The following is a 24557-nucleotide window of genomic DNA, read 5'->3' as shown; positions in this document are numbered from 1 at the left end:
CATATTTATTGCTTATTTTTATGTTCATAAGTGTCTTTGGAGAGCTTAATTCAGAATTCCAACATTTTTATTGGTATGAGTAAAACACGGAAGTCTGCAGACACCATGATCTCCCCACCCCACCCCCCAACCCCACCATTTTGTTCGGGCACCTGAATACATTTTGCTCATACATTGATGAAGGGTTCAAGCCTGCAATGTTGGTTATGTATCTTTATCTTTGCTATGTATAGTACATTGTTTGACCTGCTATGTTTTTTCCAGCATTATGTTTTTATTTTTGTTGGTATCACTGGTCTGGTCAGATCACACGACCTTCCAAAACTATTACAATTCTGACTTCATAGTGCTTGAATCCCAACTGAATCACTGAATCTGGAAGAATAAATGCAAAAATGAAGGACCATCAGAGGTGCTGCATTCTGTTCTAAAGATTCTGTTCACTTAAGCAGTGCAACTTGTTTAAATGTTAAACTACAGAAAAAGACTATTGAAATTCAATTACCATTTCTGCCAGGAATAATCACATGTCTGCAACTGTTAAGAGTATTGGGGAGATACATGTCTTCATATGTGTTAAATGGACCGAGCATATTAGCTGTCAGTTGCGCACTGCTCCCCTCATACTTGGTGCTACTAATGAAATAAGCAGGGATGATTGTCTCACACCCTTGTAATATACATGACCAAGGGCACAGTTCTTGCCCTAGGTTCTCAAATCTACCTTACCACCATGATAGATCAATGAACAAGACACATTTCCAGTAGATGCTGTAGATTCTAGCCCTTCATGGAATCTCTTCTAATCCAGTTGTTTTCAGGTGTGGACAACTTTCAAAAGATGTAAAAGTGACCAAGTCTTTCAGTTGTTAAATGGGAACCCTTATGCATAGCAGACAGGAGAGACTGTGGATACTGGAAACTAGAGCCAAAAGCTATTTACTCAGCAGGTCAAGAAGTATAAAGAGGAGAGAACAGTTGACATTGCAGGTTGGAACCTTTCAACATGTGTAATATGATTCAATGCTTTAAAATGATTAATGATTAATTTGCTTCAGGTAGTGCCCTAGAATTTTACAATTAAGATAATAAGTTGTATAAAGCGGAAGAACAGCACTGGACCAAGCTTGCACAAAAAGAATGTCTTTAATGGTGAAAGAAATAGATAGATAGATAGATAGATAGATAGATAGATAGATAGATAGATAGATAGATAGATAGATAGATAGATAGTTCACTTGCCTTTTTGTGCCAGCATTTTACTCCTCATGATGCTCAATGCATCAAACAACTCACAATGTTTAACAGTAATAGTAGAAGAACTCCACTAGTGCAAACTCTAGTCTTTCTCTTTAAGGTGAAAACATAATGAAAAAGTGACCAGCAATTTTTACAATGGCATTCAGATTTGAAAACCCTGAAATAATTGCACCAGGTCAAATAATCATTAATTTATTAAAGAAGGTAAGTAAAATAAAATTAAAATACCAAAGAAATCATGTTGTAAAGTGAACAAATGAAAGAAAATTTAATATACCTGATGTGTGGTAAAATTGCTACTGCATCATTTTCTTCAACGCTGAAGATACCTCAGGGATGGCATATTATTATTGGACAAATCTATCCTTTGGCAGCAGTGTGGATGTTATTCATCAAGTAGAATGAGTCTTTTTCCCTCAATCTTCGAGGATGTCCCCAATGACAGTGTGTCTAATATGTAACACATTCATTATTTCAGCAGATGTATGTTTGAAAGTAACAGTGGACTAGACAGACAAGGCAATGAAAGAAGGAAGCAAGTAGGCTGCTTATACACCTGAAATAACAATTAAAAAGATGTTTTATACACTGTGCATAACAGACAAAAAGACTGGTTACAAAGGAGGTGTAACCATTGACTAAATCTTCCACATGGCAAAGGGAATTGTCAAAATTGCTGTCTATACTGTTCAAGCCGCAGGTAAAGAGATCTTCAAGGCACTGCAAGTAACAATAAAAGAATCTGCTGGTAAAATAAAAGAAGCAATGCAAATAGGTGTCCACACACCACAGAGATTTCAAAAGCTGAATAATCCATCTATACATCAGTGCAAGTGGGAGTTGCAAATAATTCACTGTGCCCATCATCTCTGATGTCACAATAACTATCCTGACCTCAAATTAAAGTCTGTCAGTGCTCAAAACATTTTAAATGTTTTTTTTTAAATCACTGCCTCACTGCGCCAAATCTTACTGGCTGTGGCAGGACATTTTGAAGGGAAGCCCAGACATTTGCCCATTCCTTTGTAATCTCACATAGAATGCAAACCTGTTAAGATTTGTCCATGTCTCATCTACATCAGTGGGCTCTCTGTATACTTCTGGGATTCTCTCGCTTTCCACCCAGGATCCACCAAGGATCAGAATCCTCATGGGTGGTTTGAATGGGAATATCCAATGAGGAGATCAGGAAGAATCAGGTTGGTTGATTTTGTTTATTCCATTTTATTTTGATTTTTAATAATATTTTAATTAATATAGTACATTTAATAATTTTAAAAATAAAAGTTATTTACAGCCATCTATAATGTTGCTGAATGAGAGGAATATTTAAGGTTTAAAAACCTTGACTTATTAAACTATTTTTTTATATAATATATTTAAAGAAATGTAATTTAGAGCAATTTTTGCACCTGTAATGCACAATAATGCTGCCACAAAATCACGAATTGCACGACACATGACCATAAAATTTGATTCGGATTCAGATTCTGACAACGTCTGACAACTTTGACAGGGGCATCAGAGGTACTGCTATCTCACGACACCTTCTCTTCAGTCCCGGTTCCAGTCGAGGAACGTGTGAGTGAGCAGTGAGTTCAGATGATAGCTGAATTCGCTTTTATTTGTCAGGACACTTACCCAAGCTCTCAAATCTATAAGCCACTCTTTTCCCTTGAGCGAGCCACTTGACCCAATACCTCCTGATATCGACAAGCATCACATTCTGTTTGAACAAGCTCCTGCGGAACACCTGGGGGATGTTTTGCATGGTTGAGTTGTTGGGGATTTTTCATTGATTGTCTCGTTTAGGAACGGGGGTATGTTTAAACACTGTGATTTTGTGCTGTGAATTCTCACAAGCTGTGATATCGGAAACTGTGGCACTGAGGTGGAACAGAACTGGACTTATTAATAAGATTTGGATTTTTCTATATTTTTGTTTTGGTTCAGTTTTGACTCCATTTCTTATCAGCATTCACCAACAAGTCAGTATCTTGGGTGGCACAGTTGGTGTTGCAGTTAGCAGTCCGGTACATGAAGGGGATACATCTCCAGTGAAAGAGGCTTCAGAAGGTTATTAGAGTGAAGAAGAAACATCAAGTTTAGAAGAAGAGCACGTTAGAGGCAATAAAAAGACTTTTAAGAAGGAAATTAATAAGATTGAGTCAAAAAATAGATGAACTACAAATAAAAATTAATTTGTCTTTGGAAAAAACAACTAAGAGTCTCCTCAGGAAATGTTACTTCCACAGGACACTCTCAATGGATCCCCTATAGAAGGTTGACATGATGGTGGCCGGTAGCCTTGCCTGCTTCAGCCTTCTCAGGAAGTGCAGTCGCTGTCGCGCCTTCCTGACAAATGAGATGTTGTATGTCCACGATAGGTCACCAGTTAAGTGGTCTCCAAGGAAAATGGTGTTCTCTATTCTCTCCACTGTGGAGTAATTGCTGTGTAGTGGAGGGTGGTCATTCCTGCTCCCCATGCTCCCCATCTCCCTCATCTTGTCCATGCTGGGTCAGGAGTGTGAACAAGACTGGGCCGAGCACACATCCCTGAGGTGCACCAGTGCTCAGCACAATGGTGCTCGATGTTGTGTGACCAACACGGCCAGGCTGTGATCTTTCCATTTTGAAGTCCAGAATCCAATTACAGGGAGGGGGATTGAGTCCTCCTTCTATACAGTAATTTATTGTCCTGATGAGGGAGATGGTTGAGGGCCTCTCACTAATTTGTCAGGGCCACCTCTATGGGAAACAAATCACACAAGTCTAAACTTGGGTCAATCACCTCTTGATTCCTCTGAAGTCCATCTTTAACACCAGCTCGCCCTTTAGTATAGGTTCCTGCCAATGCCAATTCTTTAAAGAAGTGGCAAGCAGGCTGGATAAGGGAGATGGAATGGATGTTGTGTATTTGGATTTTCAGAAGGCCTTTGACAAGGTGCTGCACATGAGGCTACTGAACAAGATAAGAGCCCATGGTAGTTCAGGAAATATACTAGCATGGGCAGAGCATTGGCTGATTGGCAGTAAACCGAGAGTCAGTCATATTCTGGTTGGCTGCCAGTTTCTAGTGGTGTTCCACAGGGGTCGGTTTTTATGTCATATATTAATGATTTAAACTATTGGATGAATGGTGGCCAAGTTTGCAGATGATACAAAGGTAGATGGAGGAGCTGGTAGTGTTGAGAAAATGGAGGTTGCAGGAGGACTCGGGCAGATTAGAAGGGGCAGCGAGGTGGCAAATGAAATATTGTTACAAGCCCAGAGGACCCCAAAGCCCAGCGGCAATAGAAATTCACCAAGGCAATGGTTACTTAAACAAAAGTTGCTTTTAATTATCTTTAAACATAATAACAGGATCAATCTTTAACTTATTGCTATTAACTTAACCTAACTTAATCCCCTTCTAATTCTAAGCCACCTATATGTAATGTGTATATGTTTTCTGTTTCACTGTCCAATCACTTCTCATTTCTCCAAGTTCACCAGTATCAGGCAATTCTCATACTGTCTACAGAATTCAACATTTATAATTTCCACCAGGCTCTTGTGCTCACTGTTAAATGGTTACTGCTCAGGAATGTTCTTGTTGGTTTCAGAGAAAGATATTTCTTTCTCCATGGACACACACAAACTGATTTCCTCCTATCAGTCATTGTCTTGCCGAAGAAACCTGCCCAATCATGGGTTTTCCAAATGATAACCTTTTCTTCCAGGTCACCACAGAGTTTCTCTTGTTTCCCTTATTTCAGGAGAAACACTCTAGCCTGGCATTTCCTCTTGTAAGGACTACAAGGGTTTGAACAGGCTGAACTCAGAACTCACAACACACCATCAAAATGGGGTTTTTCACAAGCCTGCCAGCTTGTCATTTTGCAGCCTCAACTGCTACTGTAGAACTGACTTTTCTTTCTCTCCCGAAATCACTTGACTGTTTCTTTTTCTCTCTGCTTGTAAAAACCATGTGTCTTCTTACAGGGTTCAAAATACAATCTTTGAAAGATCTTATCAATATCTCTGAGCCTGGACTTTATTGCCCATACACAATAAATCAGCATTCTTCAAAACTTCTGCAAAGTCAACTCGAGTCTCAACGTCCAGGTTCAACGATGCTCTTGTATTTTAAGCGAGATGTCTTTTGTGAAGTGTTACTCTGTGAAGTGACCTACACTAAACCCCCACAATCTATCTCTTTTAAAGATGTATTTTACCCATAACTATTCTAACATATGTAACAATACAATATTGGAAAATGTATGGTCATGCACTTTGGTGGAAGAAATAAAGAGGAAGACTATTTTTTAAATGTGGAGAAAATAGAAAATCCCCAGATGTAAAGGGTCTTGGGTGTTCTCGTGCAGGATACCCTGAAAGTAAAGTTGTAGGTTGATTTGATGGTGAAGAAGGCGAATGCTGGCTTTCATTTCAAGAGGAGATTATAAGATTAGAATGTGATGTTGAGACTTTACAAGGAACTATTGAGACCTCACTTAGAGTACTGTGAGCAGTTTTGGGCTCCTCATTTAAGGAAGGATATGCTGATGTTTTAGAGAGAGTTCAGAGGAGTTGTACAGGGATGATTTGGGGAATAAAACGGTTATTATGAGGAACTTTTGACAGCTCTTGGCCTGTACTCATTGGAATTTACAAGAATGAGCTGGGGGATCTCATTGAAACATTTCAAATGTTGAAAGGAATGAACAGAGTGGATGTAGAAAGGTTATTTCTCATGGTGGGGGAGTGTGGACAAGAGAGCACAAATTCAGGATTCAAGGGCATCCACTTAGAACAGAGATGCAGAGGAATTTCTTCAGCCAGAAGGTGGTGAATTTTCTACCACAAGAAATTGTGGAGGCCGGGCCACTGGGTGCATTTAGGGCAGAGATTGATAAACTCTTGATTAGCCAGGGCATCAAAGGTTATGTGGAGAAGGCCGGGCAGTGGGGCTGAGTGGGAAAAAGGATCTGAATGCTGGGGCAGATTCGATGGGCTGAAGAGCCTATTTATGGTTTTATGTCAATCCTTTCCATCACTACAATAATAAAATGAGACTGTATCTCTGTAAAAGGCAAAAAAAAATTAAAAAGTTTCAACAAGAGCCAGAGAAAAGCAAATATCAAATAGAAACAGGGATTGCCTTTGTAAATTCTCCCCCCACCTGCCCCAGCCAATCTTTCCCTCCCCCCCCCACCCCCAAAAAGAAAACCTTCCTTTCCATTTAGCTTACAATCTTTCTTGTACAATGAGAAGATTATGGCTGTTAAAGGTAATGTTATAAAGCCGAACCTTTCATAGTTAAAATTGAAAATAAAGCTAGGTTTTCATTTCAATACTGAAGCGAATAAATATCAAGTCTTCTGACAACGCTGGGTGGTATTTGTGTTTGCAGAATAAGGTATGAATGTGTACATGTTGCAGATTATAGCATGGATTGAGAAATATGCAAGGAATTCCCAAGACTTTAACATCAAGGTGAAACAGCTAAGAATAGGATTTAACCTTAGGGAAACAGAACAGTACTAATTGTGTTCCAGCCCGCCAGTGGCTTTGATGTACCACCTGCTGTGCTCGGAATAGCCAGCTGCAAGTTTACTTTCACCTGCCTTGGCATTCCTGGGATGTTATTTCATGTAACGCTGCCCAATGAATGATCAGGGAAGGTTCAACCCAGGGCCTCCTGGAAGAAGGGAGGATGGATAGATTGCAAGCCCCAGAGGCCTATAAATCTTAAAAGTGCACCTTATCCAACCAACACAGGCTCTAGATATCAAATTGAAAGACTGTCGCTAAATGCAGAAGGAGCAGTGAAAAATTATCTTCTGCTTTTAGGCAGTTGAAGCGATTAATATTTTACGGATATTAGCATCATTATCGAACTAGTCGATAACATTCAAAAGTTCAACAGATTTCAGCCAGGAGAGTTCCTTCAATTTAAGTTTAACCTACTTTAAATTTCAAATTTAGACCTATATCACGGTAACAGGCTAATTCAGCCCAATTTATACCCCATTAACCTACACCCCCGGTTTTGAACGGTGGGAGGAAACCGGAGCCCACGGAGAAACCCACGCAGACACGGGGAAAAAGTATCAATTCCTTACAGACAGCACGGGATTCGAGCCCCAGTCCGGTCCCGAACGCTGGCGCTGTCATCGCTACGCCAACTGTGATCCTTGCAACCGCGCCAACTTCTGCTCTTTCTGCTGATGCAATTTTAGTTACTAACCTGGCATCTTTATTTATCTTGACAAAGAAGTAGGTTATTTAGAACATAGAACACACAGTATAGTACAGGCCCTTTGGCCATCCATGTTGTGGCAACCCACATATTCCTTAAAAAAAATACTAACCTCGCTATTCTGTAACCCTTTATTTGTTTCATTCAATCCATGTGCCTGTCTAAGAGTCTCCTAAATTCCCCTATTCTTTCAGCCTCCACCACCACCCCAGGCAAGGCATTCCAGGCACCCACAAGTCACTGTAAAAACCTTACTCTTAATATCTCTCCTAAACTTCCCTCCCTTCGCTTTGTACAAATGGTGTTTGCTTTTCTTGTCCTGAAGAGAAGGTGCCAGCTGTCCACCCTATCGATGCCTCTCATAATCTTGTAGACCTCTATTAAGTCTCCTGTCATCTTCTACGGTCTAAAAAGTCCTATCCCATCTAACCTTGCTTCATAAGACTTATTTTCCAATCCAAGCAAAATCCTGGTAAATCTCTTCTGTACCCTCTCCCTAGCTATTTGGCCTTCTGAATCTATGCCACCTAAAGATTCTATTGCTTCATGTATTTCCCAGTAACCAACTCTCCCACTGTGGTGGTCCACCACCAGCCTACTGCAGGGGGCAACCTCTGTACCTGCAGAAGTGTAAGGGGACAGGACAACACCTGGCCGGCTGCCAATCAGTCGGCCTGAATGCATCAAGCCCCACCCAGTCAGGTGTCAATCACCCTCCGGGATATAAGCCTGTGCCGGCCTCCCGAGGCCTCACACTGAGTCGCTGGAACCACAGCTAGCCTGGTTCTGTGAGGTTTTTGTGGATAAAAGCCCGTTATTCCGTTTTTACCTTATGTGTGTCTGATTCTGTCTAACAGCGCACCACAATTTAATCCACAAAATTTTCCCACGGCTGCCATGGAAAAACTCCTGTGCGCAGGAAGCCTCGAGGTTGACCCACACCACCCGGAAGCCCAGACATGCTTCGAGATCTGGCAGTAAGCGGTCGAGGCAATCATCGAGGCACACAAGGGCGACATCCTGGACTCCATTTGGAAGAGGTTGGTCCTTCTCCAGTCAAAGCTGGGTCCCCGAGCCTTCCAGGTAACCAAAGGCTGCACCATGTACAAGATCGCAATGGAAATTCTTGAGAACTTGTACAAGCCCCCCATGAATGTGGTCTGTGCAAGGTACCTCCTCAACACCTGAGCCCAGCAACCCGGGTAGACGGCTGAGTCTTACCTGGGACACTTGAGAGAGTTGGCCCGACTGTGTCTGGCTGAACCTGAAGTAGGTGTAGAGGAGGTCGAGAGGATGATTCGGGACGCCTTCGTCCGAGGGCTATGCTCGAGGGCCATCCGGCAGAAGCTGCTGGAGGACAACATATATGCCCCAATCAGGACTGTGGAAGTGGTCCAAACCCTGGGAGCAGCAGCCCTGCACATTGAAGCCTTCAATTCCGGTTTTCCCCAGGCCCCCTCATGGCCCTCTCACACTGCAGCTGCAGCCCCAGACTGAGCTGGGGAGGAGAACGTCACTGAAGCAGGTGCCCGGTGTCCGTGTAAGTACCATGAGTCCTGGTGTAGGTCAGATCGACGATCACGCCAAAACTGCCCAGCTAGGCACCAGTATTGTCCCCGATGTGGCAAGAAAGCCCACTTTGCAAAAGTGTGCCTCTCTAAACCAGCCGGCAGCTCAGCAGCCCTCTATGACCTCCCTACCTCCCCCACGGACCCCCCCCACATGCGCGTGCTGGACGGCGCCATTGTCCCTGCAGCGACTTCCATCTTCCCCAACATCAACCGCGCAACATCTGGCCCCACCAGCAACCGTCGCAGCGTGTGCCCCGAGCATCTGCACCAGCCCTCGCCCTCGCTGAGAACTACAGTGACGTCACTTCTGGCTCACAGCATGACGTCACTTCCAGCTGACGTAATTACATCACTGCCACCGGCCGTGATGATGTCACTTCCCCGGGCGCAGCAGACATGGCTGGGGAAGGAGGTCATCCACGCAGCAGCTCCCCACATGCCGCCGTCATCTTGGGCCAGGCAGTGTCCAACACGGAGGGCCCCTGACGACATTGAGAATGATGTGGTCAACACAGGCAATGATCAGGCTGCCCTACCAGTGCTCCCCACACCTCCAGGTGCCATCAGACACTGCACGCCGCACCCAATGACCGATGGCGATGTGATCAACACGAGCGATGACCAGGCCACCCTATCGACGCTCCCCATCCCTCCAGAGAGCAATGACTCTGACTCTGCGATGGTCTTAGCCACCACCACATTGACCAGGAACATTCCCCACGATCTCGGGGTCTCGATGATGGACGTGCGAGTCAATGGGCAGGTAACAAAGTGCCTGTTGGACAGTGGCAGCACCAAGAGTTTTGTTCACCCAAGTGTGGCCCACTCCCTAAGGTTAAAGGTCCACCCCACCATCTTCTCGATCACCCTCGCCACCAAGGATAAGTACCCTCGGGCACTGTTCGGTTGATATAACGGTGCGAGGGGAGACTTACACAGGATTCAGGCTCCTGGTCATGCCCAAACTCTGCGCACCACTCCTCCTGGGCCTGGATTTACAGTGCCACCTGCTGAGTGTCACCCTTGCCTTCGGGGGGCCACAACCTCCACTCACATTGCACAGCACGCCAACCTACTAGCCCCAGCCAACCCGCAGTCTCTCCACATCGCATCACCCCACCAGAGCTCTTCCCACATCTTGCACTAGGCTGCAAGCTGATCGGCGCAATTGCACTGCAGACAGGGACTTCATCAAGGCAGAGGTGCGGTGACTCCTGGCAGAAGGCGTTATAGAGCCCAGTAACAGCCCTTGGAGACCCCAAGTCCTGGTGGTCAAAGGAGGAAGTAAGCCAAGGATGGTCGTGGATTACAGACAGACCATTAATCGGTACATCCAGCTGGATGCCTACCCCCTGCCGAGGATCGCCGACATGGTCAATAAGATTGCCCGCTATTGGGTTTTCTCCACGATTGACTTGAAGTCGGCGTATCACCAAATCCCTATCCACCCGAAGGACAAACCCTACACCACCTATGAGGTGGACAGTCGCCTGTACCAGTTCCGATGGGTTCCCTTTGAGGACATGAACGGGGTCTCCGTCTTCCAGCAGGAGATGGATCGCATGGTAGACCGGCATAAGCTGAAGGCGATGTTCCCATATCTGGATAATGTCACGATCTGCAGCCGTGACCAGCAGGACCACAATGCTAACCTGGAAAAATTTCTCCAGACAGCCGTGGAGCTGAACCTCACTTACAACAAGGAGAAGTGTGTGTTTAGCACCACCCGCCTCGCCATCCTGGAGTACATCGTAGCCCATGGAGTCGTCGGCCCAGATCAGGAAAGGATGCACCCATTAATGGAGTTACCCCTCCCCCCCCTCATGCTAAAGGCCCTCCACAGGTGCCTGGGCCTGTTCTCTTATTACTCACAGTGGGTCCTTCACTTATCAGACAAAGTCTGCCCACTGGCCAAAGCCACAACTTTTCCCCTCCCACCTGAGGCGCAGGCAGCCTTCACCCGCATCAGGCAAGACATCGCGGATGCCACGATGCAGCCTGTGGATGAGGACTTCCCCTTCCAGGTGGAGAGCGATGCCTCTGAGGTGGCCCTCACTGCTACCCTCAACCAAGGGGGGGGCGCCCTGTCGTCTTCTTTTCCAGGACCCTTCACGGCTCCGAGCTAGGGCACTCCGCCATTGAAAAGGAGGCCCAGGCGATTGTGGAAGCAGTCCGCCACTGGCGCCACTACCTGGCTGGCAGGAGATTCACGCTCCTTACGGACGGTGTTCATGATTAACACTTCTCACAAGAGCAAGATAAAGAATGAAAAGATCCTGTGCTGGAGAGTCGAGCTGGCAAACTACAGCTATGACATCCAGTACCACCCCGGGAAGTTTAACAACTCCCCTGATGTCCTCTCTCGCACCTGCGCATCTATGCAAGATGACAGGTTCCAGGCATTGCATGAATCCCTCTGCTATCCGGGCATCACCCGGTTGTACCATTTTGTTAAGTCCCGAAATTTGCTGTACACCATCAGAGACGTCAGGGACACGAACACCTCCATGGCCACCATCATCAAGACCCTGGGGCAGATTTTCACCATGTTTGGCTACCCCGCCTTCATCCACAGCAACCGGGGGTCAAGTTTCATGAGCGACGAGATGTGCCAGTACCTGATGGTGAGGGGTATCGTGACCAGTCGCATGACAAGCTATAACCCAAGAGGCAATGGGCAAGTTGAAGTGCCAGTTGATGAAGTAGACAAAGACGATGTGGTCAAACAATAATCATGGCTTTTATTAGTAGAAACTCATGGTACAACAATGAAAGACAATAGATGCATATACAGTTATACCCAAGAGGAGTGTCCTTAACAGTAGAGATAATGCACAGCCAATATTAGTACAGTAAGGTTCGCCAGAGGGGAGACAGGCAGCTTGGTAGACATTCACCACAGTTTCCCCCCAGCAGAAGAAGAGTTAAAATCAAAAGGACAGCTGCTAGGAAAGACTGAAGCAAGCGATACATGGATTCCATGTTTGGCCTGAGATGCTCTAACAGCCAAAATACACCAGTATCTAGCAAGAAATCGAAATATAATGAGATGTTTTATGAATATCTCAGCCTATCAGGTTGTTTACGAACTCTGGTGCTTCGTCTCAAAACAGGTGGCTCCTTTACAACCTTGGGAACTGGTACAGATCCTGGGTCAGTAGTGTGGGAAGGAATCACTTCTGGACCCGCTCCAGAATCGCCAGCGTGAGGCAATGGAGCCTCAGCATGGCCATCTGAAAGCTGACTAGGGGTCACAAGCTTGGGGGGGTGAGTCCAACTTCTCAGGCTCACTCTGAGTAGGGGTGCGAGGAAGGGGCGAGCCAGGCAAGGCCAGATCTCTTAGGGGTACAATGTCAGTACTCCTGTCTGGGAATATATCATGAGCATAGTTGGGGTTAGTATGCAGTAGCTGAACTGGTTGAACAAGGGGGTCTGCTTTATGCACCCGAGAGAGGCTCTTCAGCAGCACGGTTCCAGGCTCAGATAAACAGGCTGGCCAGTCCATCAGAGTTCCTGATTTCCTCAGAAAGGCAAACATACGTTCATGAGGTGTTTGATTTGTTGCAGTACACAATAAAGACCGAATAGAATGTAATGCCTCAGGCAGCACCTCCTGCCATCCGGTTACAGGGTAACCATGTGTTTTTAAAGCAAGATTAACAGTCTTCCAGACTGTAGCATTAGCCCTTTCAACCTGCCCATTGCCCTGTGGGTTGTAGCTCGTGGTACAGCTGGTGGCAATCCCTTTTGTAACAGGGCTCGCCGCAGTTCAGCGCTCATGACTGTTGAGCCTCTATCGGTATGAATGTAATTGGGAAAACCAAAAATGCTGAAAATTCTGTCAAGTGACATAATGACAGATGCTGACGAGACGTCAGGGCAGGGTATCGCAAAGGGAAACCTGGAATATTCGTCAATTACAGTCAGGAAATATACATTTTTGTTGTTGGAAGGTAACAATCCTTTAAAATCTAAGCTAATCCTCTCAAAAGGTCGGGTTGCCTTGATGAGAGTGGCCTCTGGAGCTTTGAAGTATTGCAGTTTGCATTCTGTGCAAATGGGACAGCTTTTAGCCAGTTTCCTGACTTCTTTCAGAGAGTAAGGAAGGTTGTTAGCCCTTAAGTAGTGGAAGAATCTCGTGACTCCTGGGTGGCACAGTCTGCTATGGATCTCTTTTAGCCCCTCCAGCTGAGCACCAGCAGCAGATCGTGACAATGCGTCAGAGGGATCATTTAACCTGCCCGGTCTGTACTGGATCTCATAATTATAAGTTGAGAGTTCTATTCGCCAGCGTGCCATTTTATCGTTCTTGATTTTACTTTTGTGTTTAGTACGGAACATGTAGGCTACAGATTTCTGATCAGTTACAAGAGTAAATTTTCTGCCGGCTAGAAAGTGTCTCAAGTAGCGAACAGCTTCAATAATAGCCTGGGCTTCTTTTTCAATGGCAGGATGTTTAAGTTCAGGTCCGCGTAACGTGCAGGAGAAGAATGCCACAGGTCTGCCCTTTTGATTAAGGCACAATCCTTGGCATCAGTTTCCACTTGGAATGGGACATCCTCGTTAATGGATGAGAGTGTAGCTTTGGCAGTATCAGCTTTAATTCTCTCGAAAGCCTTCAAGGCCATTGGAGAGAGAGGAAAAGATTTAGTGTCAAACAGAGGGTGTGCCTTTGTGGCATAGTCCCGAACCCATTTGCAGTAGTAGGAAAAGAATCCCATACACTTTTTATGGGCTTTTGCTGAGTCTGGGGGTGGTAACTTCTTAAGGGGGGCCATTCTTTCCGGGTCGGGGCAGATTTCGCCCTTGCGGACAATGTAGCCCAGAATGGGTAGCTCTGTCACATTGAACACACATTTGCCCTCGTTAAATGCAAGGCTGAGTTCTTTAGCTGTTGCTAAAAATTTCTTTAAGTTGTTGTCATGTTCAGCCTGTGTTTTCCCACAGATAGTGACATTATCCAGATAGGGAAACGTACCCTGTAACTAATACGTCCTAACAATCTTATCCATCTCCATCTGAAACACTGACACACCATTAGTGTCTCCAAAAGGTACCCTTTTAAACTGGTATAACCTCCCCCATCAGCCTCAAAGACTGTATAGGGTCGTTCCTTTTTTTTAATGGGGATTTGGTGGTAAGCTGCATTGAGGTCGATAGTGGAGTACACTTTGTATTGCGGTATCTGATTAACCATTTCATTGATGCATGGCAGGGGGCAGGCATCCAGGTTAGTGTAACAGTTGATTGTTTGCCTGTAGTCGTTTCTTAGTGTGATTTTTCACAACTACCACCCGGGCTCACCACGGACTCTTACTGGGTTCAATTACTCCCTCTTTAAGCAATCTCTGGGTCTCAGCTTTGATAAACTCACGATCCCCTTTGCTGTAAGAATGGATCTTAGTGGCAATTGGACGACACTTGGGGGATAAATCACTGAAAAGGGAGGGAGCTTCGATCTTTAATGTGGACAGACCGCAGTAACTAGCGCAGGGGATGTTAAATGTAGGTAGTGGCCCACCAAAATGTATGAATTTGTTCATCTGAAATTGAATATCTAACCCCAGTACCACAGGGGCGCAGAGCTCCGGCGTAATAAAGAGCCACACATCAGCCAGGCAATGTTCCTGCAAATTTAAAGTAACTTTACACTTGTCCCGTACAGTTTTTGTAAGTTCACTACAAGCCATCGATACCTTTCGGTTCGCTGGATATCTCCGCAAATTTAAGGCTATGGCAACTCTCTCATGGATGTAGCTGTCAGCTCTCCCCGAGTCTATTAGACAATCAAGAGTCTCACCATTCACCTCCCCCTTCATAGTCGATCTTTCCAGTCCATAACATTCTCCAGGCTTTGGAGTCAATTGAGCTATCACAGGGGATCTCATTTTGCCGTCACTTGAAGTCGATTCAGCCTCCTCGTCTGAAGATTCCTCCTTTTCACAATTGTCTTTCATTCCTGCAGCTCCAGGATGCATTTTCTTGGTGCTTCTCTTCTTCTTCTTCTTCTTATCAATGGGAGTACTTTTCGCCTTACACGCTTTAGCAAAGTGGTCGAGTTTCCCACAATAGCTACAGGTAGCAAATCGAACCAGGCACTTCTGTCTGGGTTGCCAGCTCTTTTCACAGAAGTAGCATTTTTCAGGAGTTCACCTTTATTTTTCCTTCGGGGTTCCAGCACTCCTGGATGTTTCCTTTTTGGTTTCTAGCATTTCACTGGACTGCATGGCACTTCTCAGTGTTTTGGCTTGAGTGACTGCCCGGTCGTAAGTTAAGGACTCCGTCTCCAGCAGCCTCTGTTGGATGTAACTGGAGTCAATCCCGCTGACTAAAGCATCCAGCTTCAAGGCATTGCGGTGTTGTTGCACAATGAGTGCCCTGACATCACATTCATTTGCCAGTGAGTCGAGAGCCAGTGCATAGGCAGCATCACTTTCCCCAGGATTCTGGCATCTAGTCAGCAACTGGTGTCGAGCAAGCACCACACTCCATGGCGCTGCATAGTAAGTTCCCAGGCTATAGCCAGAGTGGCAGCTCCTTGCGTTACGGCGAAAGGGACCTTACTCAGCAGAGAGTTCAGGTGACCCCACTGTATCACCTCATTGACCACGTTGTTTCGAGCCATGTAGTAATCGAAACAAGCAATCCAGTGGTTGAAAATTTCTCCTGCCCTCGGGGCAGACTGGTCAATTATCAGCCACTCTGGCTTGAGTGCTCCATCCATTTCTGCTAATAAAATTGAAGTGCCAGTTGATGAAGTAGACAAAGACGATGTGGTCAAACAATAATCATGGTTTTTATTAGCAGAAACTCATGGTACAATAATGAAAGACAATAGGTGCATACACAGTTATACCTACGGGGAGTGTCCTTAACAATAGAGATAATGCACAGTCAATGTTAGTACAGCAAGGCTCGCCAGAGGGGAGACAGGCAGCTTGGCAGACATTCACCACACAAGTGGAACGCAAGAATGGGGTGGTCTGGAAGGCAGTCCTCCTGGCTCTTAGGTCAAAAGGGTGGGCCATTGAATTCTGGCAGGACGCCCTGCCCGAGGCACTCCATGCCATTCAGTCACTGCTGTGCATGGCTACCAATGAGACCCCTCACGAACGTCTGTTCTCATTCCCCAGGAGGTCAATGACTGGAATGTCACTCCTAGCATGGCTCACATCCCCGGGACTGGTGCTTCTGCGTAAGCATGTAAGGACACACAAGGCCGAAGCCCTGGTGGAGCAGGTGTTCCTCCTTCATGCAAACCAGAACTATGCTTACATTAGGTTTGGCAGTGCCAGGGAGGACACCGTCTCAACCAGGGACCTGGCACCAGCAGGAGCACCCACCACACCACACCACCCTCCAGCCCAGGACGACGCTGACCGGGTATACACCCCCATCCCCATGCAGCTATGGGGCATGCAGGGCCTCCTTGACCACCAGGGGCCCGCTTCAGCCTTAAGAGATGAACACCCCCCCCACCCATCCAATACGACCTGCATACATCGACCCCGGCCTCCCTGGCCACCATTCTGCGTGGCACCAGAAGCCACACACACCCCTGCCACCAGCCTCCTCACTTCGCCTCTGACTAGTGACCAGGAGCCAGTCCTATGACGGTTCCAGAGATCCTGGCGGCCGCCGAATCGTCTCAACCTGTAAATATTGTGTGTACATTATTGGTGTGATTCCTTGCTACTGCCCCCCCCCCCCCCCACTCCTGGGACAATTTTAAAGAAGGGGGTGAATGTGGTGGTACACCACCGGCCTACTGCAGGGGGCAACCTCTGTACCTGCAGGAGTGTAAGGGGACAGGACAACACCTGGCCGGTTGCCAATCAGTCGGCCTGAATGGATCAAGCCCCACCCAGTTGGGTGTCAATCACCCTCTGGGATATAAGCCTGTGCCGGCCTCCCAAGGCCTCACACTGAGTTGCTGCAGCCACAGTCAGCCTGGCTCTGTGGAGGTTTTTGTGGATTAAAGCCTGTTGTTCAGTCTTTACCTTGTGTGTGTCTGATTCTGTCTAACAGCGCACCACACCCACACAAGCTCAATAACTCCCTCCCAATTATCCTGCCACCTGTCAACTTCAGGGGTGCTTCAAAGTGACCAACTAGCTACCATTTTTTAGGATGCAGTGGAATGAATCCATGCAATCACAGGAAGAACATGTGCACTTAGCACAGGGGCCAGGAATGATCCTGTGAACCGCCATGTCTCCTCACTGAAGAACAGCGTACCAAATTAACATTCATACAGATGTGAAATGAGGCCATATTTCTCTCCAAATACTCCAAGCTCTGCAGAAAGATTAGGATAAATTAACTTGCATAATGAGCAGACACAAGTCCTGCCAGCTGCAGTGGAAGTTATTGAGGCTTTGAAATTCACACAATTGCATGGAATCTGAGCCAGCCTCAAGACCTGAACAGGTTCAGTTGTTGGTATTTAGCACATGTGCTCGAGTGCAATGCAAGGACCTCTAACTGAATCTTTCCACAAGGCAAGTTTCTCTTTTGTTGTGTGAACAAAAGAATACTTAGGAAAAGGATGCACTTAAAGGGATGAATCGCTTTGAGGATGTGTACAATCTTGGGCAAGAAGAAATGCATTAACATCAGTGAACGGTTCAGGAAAGGTTCCACTGAAATGTAGTGTCGAAGATCATAGCAAAGGGAGTATATCACTGAACAACAAAGAATTTGCTTCCTGAACACTTTTTAAGTGTATATTATGGATTTTGGGCTGCTGACCACAAAAATCACTTTAAAATGTTCCTAACACGTACTGTTATTTTTTAGGTATAACCAATTGTTGTGTTTTTTTGTTATATTTTCCAGCCGTGTCATAACTACCACAGTTCTCATAGTGGTTAGTGCAACACTGTTACAGCGCCAGTGATTGGGACTGGGGTTCCAATCCCGCACTGTCCATAAGGAGTTTGTAGGTTCTCTCCATGTCTGCCTGGGTTTTCCCTGGAGGCTCCAGTATAAAAAATGTAGTGGGGGGGGTGGTTTGGTGTTGGGTGTAATTGGGAAGCACAGGCTCATGGGCCGAAAGGGCCTGTTACTGTGCTGTATGTCTAAATTTTAAGCCTACTAGTATACTGCCCACAAAGCAAGCTGTTTTGGTCAGTCCAAGCATACACTCAGTGTAGGTGCTATGCAAATGTTTTCTTAGGCCTGGGCATGCTCAGTCAGGATAGATGCAGACAGGCTATAAAAGCAGCTCACATGTACAGAACCCTGTGCATTACATTGATTATAGATTGAACACACATTGATGGACATGTTCTTCAGGCAATGGCATAGTGAGTGTACATAACAATAGCAATTATTGTCTTCAGGAAGATTCAATATAGCAGAATGTCTTGTCAATGTTGCCACAGCTGTGATGCATTCTGTTACATTGTGGTGAGTATGCGCTTTAGGATCGAAGATGCAATGTGACTTATTAAGAAAGCTGACGTGCTCTATTATTGGTAACCAAGGCAAACCCTGGGCTCCTCACATTTGTTGTGCAACATGTGCAGTCAGCCTAAGAGCTTGGCTTAGACATTATTGGAAGTCACTGCCATTAGCATTTCAATAAAGTAATTTAATGATTCTCCAACTTCCTGTGTGATACAGCAAATCTAATATTATCTTTGTGTTAAGCTTGAGGTTCCCAATTTTTTTCTGGAACCAAATCTTTTGGAAAAAAAAATGTTGTCCAGTGTAAATAGTAGAATTACTGGGATTAAGCCAATACATGCAGCACCAAGTGTCATTTGGAAGAATACATGCATGCCAGTTTCACTGAGCACCTTTGCTCTGTCTGTCTCAAGAGCAAGGAGCTCCCAGTGGCCAACCATTGTATTCCCACACACCACTGCCACACTGATGTGTCTGTCCAGGGCATCATGCACTACCAAACTGAGGCCACCTGCAAATTGGAATTACAAAATTCTGTATTCTGTCTCAGAACTCTCCAACCAGATGGCAGGAGCATTGACTTCCCTTATTTCTGTTAAACCTCTCCCCTGAGTCTTTCTCTGTCTCTGCTCCTTCCCTTTCTTCTCCTCAAAAAGCTACCCTCTGCCCTCTCTTCATCACTTCTCAGCTTCTCTTCTACCCTCCCACCCATATCTACCTCTTACCTGTTTGCCTCTGCTCCACCCTCTGCCACTTCCTCCCTCCTCTACTCCTCCCCTGTCTTCCCCTGAGTCAGTGCCGAGGTGAACATATTCAAGGCATTGACCAACCACAAGTGCCTGGACACAAAAGATATGCACCTTGGGAAATACACCAGTCCTTGAAGGCATTCTAAGCATCTCGACACTTTAGTGAGTGAGCTGATGATAAAATAGGAGGAGGAATAGCAGGAAGCACTTTAATTTCATCAGCTCTAACATCCAATGAATATACTTCAGGACAGAGGCCACATGGATGGAAAAGTTTCTTTTGAGTAGTCATTTAATTTCATTCTGTATCATTTCATAAGAACATAAGAACTAGGAGCAGGAGTTGGCCATCCGGCCCGTCGAGTCTGCTCTGCTATTCAATGAAATCGTGGCTGATCTGATGACAACTCATCTCCACCTACCTGTCCCTTAATTCCCCTACAGGTACTATATAAAAATCTATCCAATTTGTCTTAAATATATTTACTGAGGTCGCCTCCACTGCTTCAATGGGCAGTAAATTCCATAGATTCTATACCCTCTGGCAAAGGCAGTTCCTTCTTGTCTCCTTCCTAAATATAATATCCTGGATCTTGAGGCTAGGTCTCCAAGTTCTAGTCTCCTCTACCAATGGGAACAACTTACCTACCTCTATCTTATCTATGCCATTCTTAATTTTATGTTTCTGTAAGATCCCCTCTCATTCTACTAAATTCCATTGAGTACAGTCCCAGATGACTTGATCTCTCCTCATACCTGGAAACAACCTGGTGAACCTCCTCTGCACCGCCTCCAAAGCCAGCACATCCTTCCTCAAGTACGGAGACCAGAAATGCACACAGTGCCCCAGATGCCACCTCACACGTACTTTATACAGTAGCAGCATAACCTCCCTGCTCTTAAATTCAATCCCTCTAGCAATGAAGGCCAACATTCCATTTGCCTTCTTGCTAGCCTACTGCACCTACCAACCAACCTTCTGCGATTCATGCACAAGCCTTCCCACATCCTTGTGGTCTCACTTTCTGAGATGTGCGCTGACCAAGGGAAGCCCCTTTTCCTCCCTCCTGATAAGTTCTGTTCATCAACTTGAGCCAATTGTGCCAGACGAGTTTCACTCAGATTTGTACAATGCGCTGCTCTTGCCTGATGCCAGTGAATAATGGACCTTGTTCTTGCTTGTTGCAGGTTAATGTTACCTTCCCAAATAAAATTCAAGCATGTCTAAAAAGCAGTATACTCTGAGAACTAAATTTCAGAGGGCAGCCAAAAGTGCCCTGGTCCATCTGCAGTGAAGGGAGCGGAGTGCTCTAATGCAGCTATTCTCAATGGGGGCCCCCTATATCCTTGGGACCACAGCACATTTAAGTAAAAGCCTTTTTTTTCTTTTCACCTGACATAACATGAATTATTTTTATGCTTTTTTTTTGGTAGTGGGAGAGGAGTACAGAAGAAACTAAAACTTGGCTGAGTCAGAGGGAAAGGGGTCCAGAGACTTAAAGCTGAATTCTGGGGGTGTGGGGGGAGGGAATAGCCAAATAAAGGCTGAGAATGGTTGGTTTAACATGGTCCAACACCAGGCCGGATGAGTCTATTCCTTTGGCCTGTCATAGTCACAGATGTTTACAACTGAACTTTCAAACTTGGATCTCAGGGTGGTCAAACCATTATGTTGAAATAATTTGCAGATGCTGGAAGACTGAGCCTTGAGAGACTAGGCATTATACAATTAGGTCTTGCCGCAAAGGAATTTAGAGCTCTTTTACTATCACCGTTTGTGATTATTAGGCAAACTAAACCTTGTCGCTGCAGGCAGATGGATTATGATTCTGGTTTCTTTAAATCTCACTTAAACAGCTGCTTAAATTTCAGTGTAAGTGTCTTTCAGACATGCACCAAAGTTCTTGCAGAAGTCTCCAGAGCACAGTGGAATAGAGCAGTAATGGACCATCAGGGCTTGGCCTGGACACCATGTGAAACTTGATTCTGCAAGCTGCACTATCCAATCTGTTGCAGCAGAATCGTCCTGAAATGTGTCGCTGAGGAGGTATTCTGTCGGAATGATGGATCAAGTTTTGCTGCAGTAGGACACGTAGTGAGTCAAGGCCAGGGTCTTGCTCCCTAAGTGTTGTCACCCATGTTTCATCAATAGCTGTTGATTTCAGATTAATAATGCAGTTTGACTGTAGCCATGGTCAAACCCTGCACAACTCTCCAAGATGATCCAACACGGGGATCAATGGTACATTAGATGTCACTCTGATAGGGGGGAGTCACGTGATGGAGTAGTGGCCGGACGGTGAACTCCAGCCCTCTCCAGAAAAGTCAGAAAAAACAAAGGAAAACACAAAGGCACAGAAATAAAAGTTAAAGAAAAGTGAATATAAAGGTGCAAAGAAGATGGCGACGAAAAAAGAAAAGTCAAAACCAATGGTAAGAAGAGAGGAAGAGAAGACAACGGAAGATGAAGGAAAAGGCCTTACCTGCTCGAAGAGGCCCGCGGTGGAGAGAGAAACCCGCTCCCTCAGGTCGGTAGAAACCGGACTACAAAAATGGCTCGCTGAGCCGAGTAAAAGTGCGCAACCGCGCATGAAAAAAAACACACCGACGGGAGGGGTGACCAGCTGGGGAGTCGATCTCCACAGCCGGCAACGACAGCTGCAGAGCACCTGCAGCAAGAGGAGAACACAGAAGACAATGGAAACAAGAAAGAAGAGAAGAGAAGGGCAACAAAGAAGCAGCAGGTGGCCAACCCAGAGGAAGAAGAAGAGGAAGAGGAAGAGTACAGTGAGATAGAAGAAGAAGGGAAAGGCAAGATAAAGGATTTACTTTCTCTTATTAAAGAATACATGGAGTCATTAAAAGAATGGCAAACACAGGAATTTGATGATTTAAGAAGAAGAATAAACAACACAGAAGAGAAAATGAATAAAATAGATATGACCTTATGAGAAATGGGAAAAAGAATGGACAAGGTGCAGGAACGAGAAGCAGCAGTAGAAATGGAGGTGGAGGACTTAAAAAAGAAATTAGAGGAATCTAATAAAAAAGTTAAAGAAACACAAGAACTGTTAGCTCAGAAAATAGATATAATGGAAAATTATAACAGAAGAAATAACATAAAGATAGTGGGCCTTAAGGAAGATGAAGAAGGCAAGAATATGAGAGAGTTTATAAAAGATTGGATCCCTAGGATCCTAGGATGTCCAGAACTACAGCAAGAAATGGAAATAGAAAGGGCACATAGAGCATTGACCTTTAAACCACAACCACAACAAAAACCAAGATCTATTTTAGTAAAATTCCTAAGATATACTACAAGAGAAAAGGTACTGGAGAAGACAATGGAAAAAGTAAGAGAGGGCAACAAGCCACTGGAGTACAAAGGACAAAAAATCTTCATTTATCCAGATATAAGTTTTGAACTCCTAAAGAAGAGAAAGGAGTTCAATACAGCAAAGGCGATTTTATGGAAGAAAGGGTATAAATTTATACTAAAGCATCCAGCTGTATTGAAAATATTTATTCCAGGACAACAAAACAGACTATTCTCGGATCCAGAAGAAGCACGAAAATTTGCAGAACAATTACAAAATAGACTAAGGGATGAAGACGTGTAATAAGAGTAAAAATGACCACGATTTATATGTATGTGGGTAAAGAAGTATAAGTGTGTATATGTATAATGTGCATACGTGAATGTATCTGTATTTAGAGGAAAATATAGATAGTATAGACAAGAATTAATAAGGGAAGGAAATGGAATAGAGGGAATAAGGAGGGAACTAAAAGAGTGACCTTTGTTACATATGAAAAGTGAAATCTTTTCTGGGGGGGCTGGGTGGGGGGGAGTTGCGGTCACTGCAAAATCAGCTGACGCTTGCGAGTGAATTTGCAAACCCAAATGGAGAGGGGAGATGTTGTTGTCCGACAAGGGATAAAGGACAACACAGGAGGGGAAGGGGAGATTGGGGCTAAAGAAGTTTTAAATAGGAGAATAAGGAAAATGTTTGATGTTTTAGGAATGTTGTCTTATAAAGGGTTTAAAATAAGAAAACAGAAATGGAAAAGGAGGAAAGGTAATGATGGAAAAACGGAAAGGGAAGATAAACAAAGTATAAAATGGCTACGTTGAACTATATGACTTTGAATATTAATGGAATACATAACCAAATTAAAAGGAAGAAACTGCTAAATTTACTGAAAAAAGAAAAAATTGATATAGCTTTTGTGCAAGAAACACACTTAACTGAATTGGAGCACAAGAAATTAAAGAGAGATTGGGTAGGACATGTAACAGCAGCATCGTATAATTCAAAAGCAAGAGGAGTGGCTATATTAATTAGTAAAAATGTGCCATTTAAAATAGAAGAGGAAATAATAGATCCAGCAGGGAGATATGCTATGATAAAATGTCAGATATATTCGGAGTTTTGGAATCTACTCAATGTATATTCACCTAACGAAGAAGATCAAAAGTTTATGCAAGATATCTTTTTGAAGGTAGCAAATACGCAAGGGAACATATTAATAGGAGGGGATTTCAACCTGAATTTGGATTTAAATATGGATAAAACTGGGAAAAAAATTAACAGAAAGAACAAAGTAACCAAATTTATAATTAAATCAATGGAAGAAATGCAACTTTTGGATATATGGAGGAAACAACACCCAAAAGAAAAGGAATATTCATATTACTCGGCTAGACATAAAACATACTCAAGAATAGACCTATTTTTGTTATCAGCTAGTATGCAAGATAGAGTAAGAAAAACAGAATATAAAGCTAGAATACTATCGGACCATTCACCCTTAATATTGACAGTAAAGCTAGAGGACATCCCTCCAAGAATGTATAGATGGAGATTAAACCCCATGTTACTTAAAAGACAGGATTTTAGAGAATTTATTGAAAAACAATTAAAAATGTATTTTGAAATAAATACGGAATCAGTGGAAGATAAGTTTATACTATGGGATGCAATGAAAGCATTCATTAGAGGGCAAATAATAAGTTATGTAACCAAGATGAAGAAGGACTATAATCAGGAAACAGAGCAGTTGGAAAGAGAAATAGTAAATATAGAAAAAGAATTGGCAATGAAGGAAGATACAACTAAAAGAAGAGAATTGGCGGATAAAAAAATAAAATATGAAACACTACAAACATATAAGGTAGAGAAGAATATAATGAAGACAAAACAGAAATATTATGAACTGGGTGAAAAAACACACAAAATCCTAGCATGGCAGCTTAAGACAGAACAAGCTAAGAAAATGGTATTGGCATCAAGGAAAAAAGACAAACAAATTACATATAAT

General features: G+C 44.4%; 2 long non-coding RNA genes across 2 annotated transcripts in view; one reads left to right on the top strand and one right to left on the bottom strand.

Annotated features, from left to right (window-relative positions):
* Window positions 1-252: 252 nt before the first annotated feature.
* LOC138752626 (uncharacterized) lies at window positions 253-2095 on the bottom strand. The gene is made up of 2 exons (XR_011350781.1): window positions 1538-2095; window positions 253-375 (listed from the first exon to the last, which is right to left on the bottom strand). It is a non-coding gene; the product is annotated as an uncharacterized lncRNA (long non-coding RNA).
* A 94-nt stretch (window positions 2096-2189) lies between these two features.
* LOC138752625 (uncharacterized) overlaps window positions 2190-24557 on the top strand; it is a 56084-nt gene continuing 33716 nt past the window's right edge. Inside the window, exon 1 of the long non-coding RNA XR_011350779.1 lies at window positions 2190-2459. This is a non-coding gene — a long non-coding RNA (uncharacterized lncRNA). The remainder of the gene's footprint in view (window positions 2460-24557) is intronic.

This window comes from Narcine bancroftii, chromosome 2 (genome assembly GCF_036971445.1).
Source record: "Narcine bancroftii isolate sNarBan1 chromosome 2, sNarBan1.hap1, whole genome shotgun sequence".
Classification (NCBI taxonomy): domain Eukaryota; kingdom Metazoa; phylum Chordata; class Chondrichthyes; order Torpediniformes; family Narcinidae; genus Narcine; species Narcine bancroftii.
This window is presented reverse-complemented; position numbering and strand designations above follow the sequence as displayed.